This window comes from Labeo rohita, unplaced genomic scaffold (genome assembly GCF_022985175.1).
Source record: "Labeo rohita strain BAU-BD-2019 unplaced genomic scaffold, IGBB_LRoh.1.0 scaffold_219, whole genome shotgun sequence".
Taxonomy (NCBI): Eukaryota; Metazoa; Chordata; class Actinopteri; order Cypriniformes; family Cyprinidae; genus Labeo; species Labeo rohita.
Window position 1 is genome coordinate 37,223 of NW_026128429.1, and position 6,264 is coordinate 43,486.

Here is a 6,264-nt window from a genome sequence, read left to right on the forward strand (position 1 = left end):
GTGAAATGACACATCAATATGTTCCTGATAAGAGCTGCTGCTGCTTCTTCTTGTTTAATGGTGAATAATTCCTTAGGAGCATTATCGCCACCTACTGCACTGGATGTCAAATTAAACTACTTAGGTGATGAGTCAGTTTTGAGAAGGAGAAAAAAAAGAGGCATTTGTGTGTGTTTCATTCTCTCTCCAATCTATGGAGCACTCAGAGCACATGCTCATGATAGCGCTGTGTGTTCAGCTCCTCCAATACTTACAATTAGCTTTTCATGCTCCAGATTAGGTAGAGTATTCCCATCCACACAATTATATCCTAGACCATAAACATATACATACATGTGTATATATATATAACCCTTTTCCTAAAATATCTTCATATTACACATACAGAGGATAAATTGTCAGAGAAGAAACAGTTTTAATGGTCATTAATGGACCATAATTATTGGACAAATAGTATTTAGTACTACATGATTTGCTGGACAAAGCTGGACAAAGCATCCTCAGACTTGTGCACATTTAACACACGATGGGTTCGCTATAAATTCTTGAGGCTTCCGTTTGGAATAAAGTCAGCAACTGAAGTGTTCCAACAAAAAACTGAAATCTTTGGAGCCAATGAAGGAGTGCATGTCATAGCGGACGACATGATCATTGCAGCATCAACTGATGAGGAACATGCATCCATCCTACAGAAGGTAATGGAGAGCAAACAGCAGCCTCGCACAATACTACCTGATGAGGCGACATTGACAGCACCTCTACGTACGCTTCTCAGAAAGAATATGATGTGGCAGTGGCACCACGAACAAGACACAGCATTCCAGAAGCTAAAAGAAGCCATCACACAAGCACAAAATCTATGATCACACTAAGCCTCTTACAACACAGACTGATGCATCGAGAGATGGTCTAGGTGCCTGACTGATGCAGGAAGGAGCTCCATTGTTTTATGCATCTAGAGAGCACTGTCTGATTCTGAGCGTAACTATGCTCAACCTGAGAAAGAGCTGCTGGCAGTGGTATTTGCAACGTCAAAGTTCAGTAGGTATATTTATGGAAAGACTGTAATAGTCCAGTCTGACCATAAGCCATTGGAGGCCATATTCACCAAGCCTCTTTGCAAAGCACCCAAAGTGGCAATGGGTCAGATACACGAGAACATGGAAGACCTGTACAGTGAAAAGGTGATATGTGACATCCAAGCCATGGACACACTGAGTGCAGACATGTTGCAATGCTTGAAAGTTGCTACTCAGCAAGACGACACAAGCTGTGATCAGAGTGCACAACCAGGGATGGCCAGCAAGAAAGCACCACCTTGACCGTAACCTTTATCAGTACTGGCCACTAAGAAACACGATCAGCATCAGAGAGGGAATTTTAATGACAAATGATAGAATTATCTTTCCTCTAAATCTCAAGCCTCTGATGTTGGAGAGGTTTCACCTGGCTCACCAAGGCATACAGTGGACCAGGGCACAAGCACAAAAGCTCATGTATTGGCCAGGGATGATACGGGACCTGGAACAGATGGTTGGAACATGTGAATCGTGTCAAAGGTTCCAGTCTAAGAATCAAAAAGAGTCATTGTTGTCACATGATATCCCAGAGCTGCTGTGGATCAAGATAGGTGCTGACATCTGTGAGCTTGAGGGTCATTCATACCTGGTATTAGTGGACTACATCTCAAAGTTTCCTGAAGTGCTACATTTTCCGGATAAGACTGCACACACAGTGATTTGGAAAATAAAAAGTGTATTTGCAAGGAACGGGATCCCAAAAGAGATTGTGAGGGATTGTGCCGTTCGCCAGTCAGGAGATGAGAATGTTTGCAGCATAGTGGGGAATCACTCTCACAAACCCCAGTCCTGGGTGTCCACAGTCGAATGGTATGGCCAAAAGAACCATCAAAACAGTGAGGCATGTGTTAAAGAAGGACTTTTTTTTAAGAAGTACTGCTGGTGCGTTAAAACCCGAAACCCCCACAGGAGTCTGTGACGGACTGAGATATCTTCAAAGCAAACAACAGCATTATTACAATGCCACAGCAAAAGCTTTGTCAAGTCTGTCAGAAAGGAGCAGGGACGGCATAGAAACAAAACATGGATGGATGAAAGCAGTTGTTGTGAGGAAGACAAACGAACCACACTCATATGATGTGCAGGCTGAAACTGGACCACTTTATAGGAGAAATAGACGTCACCTGAGGAGCGCTGCCCAGGAACCTGATGTCTGGAGTCTTCAGTGAGTATGAAGAGTCGGCAGGAACAGCCCACAGTTGTGGCAAACAGTATTTCAGCAGCTGAGGCTATTCCACAGCTTCACACTAGGAGTGGAAGGATGATTCGGTTACCAGTTAAGCTGGAAGATTGTGTTGACAGACACTGAAAGACTTCCACCCGTATCCTTCTGACAGCTAGCCTCTGTGGCGTGAATTATTGACTGCTGAGAGTTAAAAGACACAACAGGAAGGTTATTACTGTGTTAAAGATTGAATAATGTTGGTTTGGTATTGACAGAGTGTGTGTTTTGATAAGCACTTTACAGAAGAATACTGTTTGTTTGTGTTTGGAGATACAACACAAAACATTAGAAGATGGACTAATATGGAATGCCAGCTGGTTAAGTGATCTGAGTTTATTACACAATGTTATGTTTTGTGTGATGCAGTAATGTTCTACATGAAGACTTAAAGAAAGGGGATGTAGTACACCAGTTAATGGTATGTGGTTTTAAGAGGGCGTGTTCTTGATGTGCGTGGCTCAAACGGGAAGTACACGCATGACTGATGTCTGAAGCAGCTCTCCTGCGTGTTCTTTAACTCACTGCACGAACCCATAACATACAGCACACAGGCAGTGCTCTGATATACAGCACTGAATTTACATAAACATGATGAGATTTTGCCAAAACTGTTTGCTTGGTAACAAATAATAGATACATTAGTGCAAAGACTTGCTGTGAGAAAAAACAGCAACTTCTGCAAGTGGATTGATACAAACAGTGAAGTTAGAGTTCTGTTAGACTGTAATATCAACACTCTTATCAGCCAATCAGATCCGAGGACCAGAAAGAACTGATGTATAATAATGCATATAGCGTGTGTGGAACCTATATTATGTGTGTTACGGTACTGTGAGGAGGATAATAAAAGTTGTCAGAAGTTATGACTGGCTGTTGTGTCGTCCATTCTGTGAAAGGTTCATGTTGTACTTACTAAACAACACAACACAGTCTTCTACAATTAAGCCGGTTTAATACCAGGTACCAGTACACATCCCTGCTTACAAGAGAAGCAAAGATGCATCAGTTGCAAAGCTTCATGACAGTACAGTATATCCTGCATCTGCATTTTCTAAACACATCAAGTGGAAAAATACTAGTCATTTTAAAAACTGTGAAGAACAAAATTAAAAATAAATCTGTCTTTCTTAAACATGTTACAGCCTCTTTGTCAGCTTCCTGAACAAGAATAGTTTGTAAAAGGCTTCTACTTTTCTTCATGACAGAGGGAGCAAGTGACTGTGTGCATTCACTGTGAAAACATTCAGATAATGTCAAGTCGCTTGTAATGTCTGCTTAGAACAGATTGATCCAGATCATATTTTATTGTTTGATGCATTATTGTGTCACATTTGTTGAGGACGCAGCATCAGATCTGAAAGTGCTGGATCTGAAGATGATCTTACTGTGAATGTTTTTTGTATGAGTGCGCAGAGCAGAAGATTGATTGAAACTCCTCCCACATTCAGTGCAGTGATACGGTTTCTCTCCAGTGTGAATCCTCTCGTGTGTTTTCAGGATTCCTGGGTGACTGAATCTTACGCCGCAGTGTGAACACTTGTAAGGTTTCTCCCCAGTGTGGATCATCTCATGTCTTTTCAGTGCTCCTGACTGAGTGAATCTCTTGTCACAGTGTGAACACTTGTGAGGTTTTTCTCCAGTGTGAATCATCTCATGTCTTTTCAGTGTTCCTGACTGAGTGAATCTCTTGTCACAGTGTGAACACTTGTGAGGTTTTTCTCCAGTGTGAATCATCTCGTGCAGTTTTAAATACGCTGCTGTAGTAAAAGTCTTTTCACACTCAAAGCACATGTAGTCTCTCACAGCATTATGTATTTTCTGATGTTCTTTCAAATTCTGTAGACGTGAAAAACTCTTTCCACATAAATCACATGAATGTGGCTTCTCCTTGATATGAACTTTCAGGTGTTTCTTCAGGTCTGAATCTTTCAAAAACGTTTTGCCACACTGATCACACTGTTTCTGCTTCACTGTAGTGTGGATGATCATGTGATCCTTAAGGTTTGCTGATAGTGAGAAACTCCCGCACTGATCACATGTGAACGGTTTCTCTCCAGTGTGAATTCTCATATGTGATGTAAGGATTCCTTTTAGTCTAAAACTCTTCCCGCACTGATCACATACGTGTGGTTTTTCTCCAGTGTGAATCTTCTCGTGTTTTCAGATGTGATGACTGATTGAATCTTTTGTCACAGTGTGGACACTTGTACGATTTTTCTCCAGTGTGAATCATCTCATGTGTTTTCAGATGTCCTGACTGACTGAATCTCTTGTCACAGCCTGAACACTTGTAAGGTTTTTCTCCAGTGTGAATCCTCTGGTGCAGTTTTAAACACTTTGCTGTAGTAAAAGTATTTTCACACTCAAAGCACATGTAGTCTCTCACACCAGTATGCATTTTCTGATGTACTTTCAAATAATGTGAACATGTAAAACTCTTTCCACACAAATGACATGAATGTGGCTTCTCCTTTGTATGAACTATCAGGTGTTTCTTTAGGTTTGAAGCCCACAAAAATGTTTTCCCGCACTGATCACATGCATACGGTTTCTCTTCAGTGTGAACTCTCATGTGAACATCAATATTATATTTGCATGTGAAACTCTTTCCACACTGAGTGCAGGTGAAAGATTTCTTGGCTTTTGTTTTGCTTAAATTGATCTGTTTGCTTTGACTGCAACTGAAAGGTTTTTCTCCAGTTTTGTAGTGATTTTTCTCCTCAGCTTCACTCACTTCTTCATTGTCTTCAATCATCTCTAAAATAAAAGTATAATTTTCAGTAACTCATAAAAAAGTGAAACAGCATAAAAATGAATCCTGATGTAACAGCGGTAAGTAGACAGTTGCCATACAAAATTTTGATGCAATTTTATAAATAGATCTAGTACATTCTATATACGTCCCTGAAACTTTCTGAGAAATTAGGTACACTGATCTTCAAATTATGATTTTTAAAACATTATAGGCACAAATCCCAAGCTTCTGTAGGAAGTACTTTTAAATGTGTTTGTTCAACAATACAATTATCTAACATAATTAATTTTGTTAAAGAAAAAAGTTCCCAGCTCATAGGAAGTGTCCCTTTTTATTTGATTGCAGAGCTCAGATTTACAAAAAACGAATTTAAAACCACTTGAAACTGTCAGCATTAATAATGAATTAATGAAGAATAAACACCAACCTGTTTGTTGTTCAGTATCTTCAGTGTGTTTGATTCTGCAGGGTTCTGGATCTCTCATCTTCTCGCTGTCCTCTTTAATAAACTCAGTCTGTGCAGATTTCAGCTCTTCCTGATGATTTGATGCTCGTCTTTACTTGTAAACTGATGGGAATATTCCAATCTGAATTTCTGTGTGGAAGAAGCAGATTTACCAAAAATCAACAAGAAATCAAAGAGTGTCTGTTGACACAAAAGCGAGTGTCAATATAAAATGCTCATTCAGTAACACTGCACTTACATCAGTGTTAATTCACACATTCTGTGCATTTTTGTGTTGTCTTCCTAAATAACAGTAAGAATAAAAAAAAGAATAAACAATAACAAAAAAAAAAAAAAAAAATCTAATGACATTAATACAAGTCTACATACCAGTGTCTAAATATGATTTTATAATGCTGTAGTTGATCTACCACATCATCCTCTGTATGTATGATGAACAGCAATAAACTACATTTTAGCATTTCAGAATGCCTAGGCACACTTTTGTGGATATTTTGGTGACAGTAACTCAAAAGTAGTGTAACGCATTATAATTCAGACACCGTAATATTTGAACGTAACTAATTACTTTCAAAAGACTGTAACTAGTAATATATAATGTGTCACATTTTGGAAGTAACTGTTAGTGTTAATAAAATTTGTAACCATGGAAACACTGTATTGCTGTTCCATAAGTGCCACCTGCTGTCAGAGAGTGAAACTGCGTCTGTTGTTTCTATTTCACACAGATGTTACATAA

General features: G+C 39.4%; 1 pseudogene; it reads right to left on the reverse strand.

Annotated features, from left to right (window-relative positions):
- Positions 1-3,609: 3,609 nt before the first annotated feature.
- LOC127159468 (zinc finger protein 726-like) lies at positions 3,610-4,925 on the reverse strand (annotated as a pseudogene).
- Positions 4,926-6,264: the final 1,339 nt, after the last annotated feature.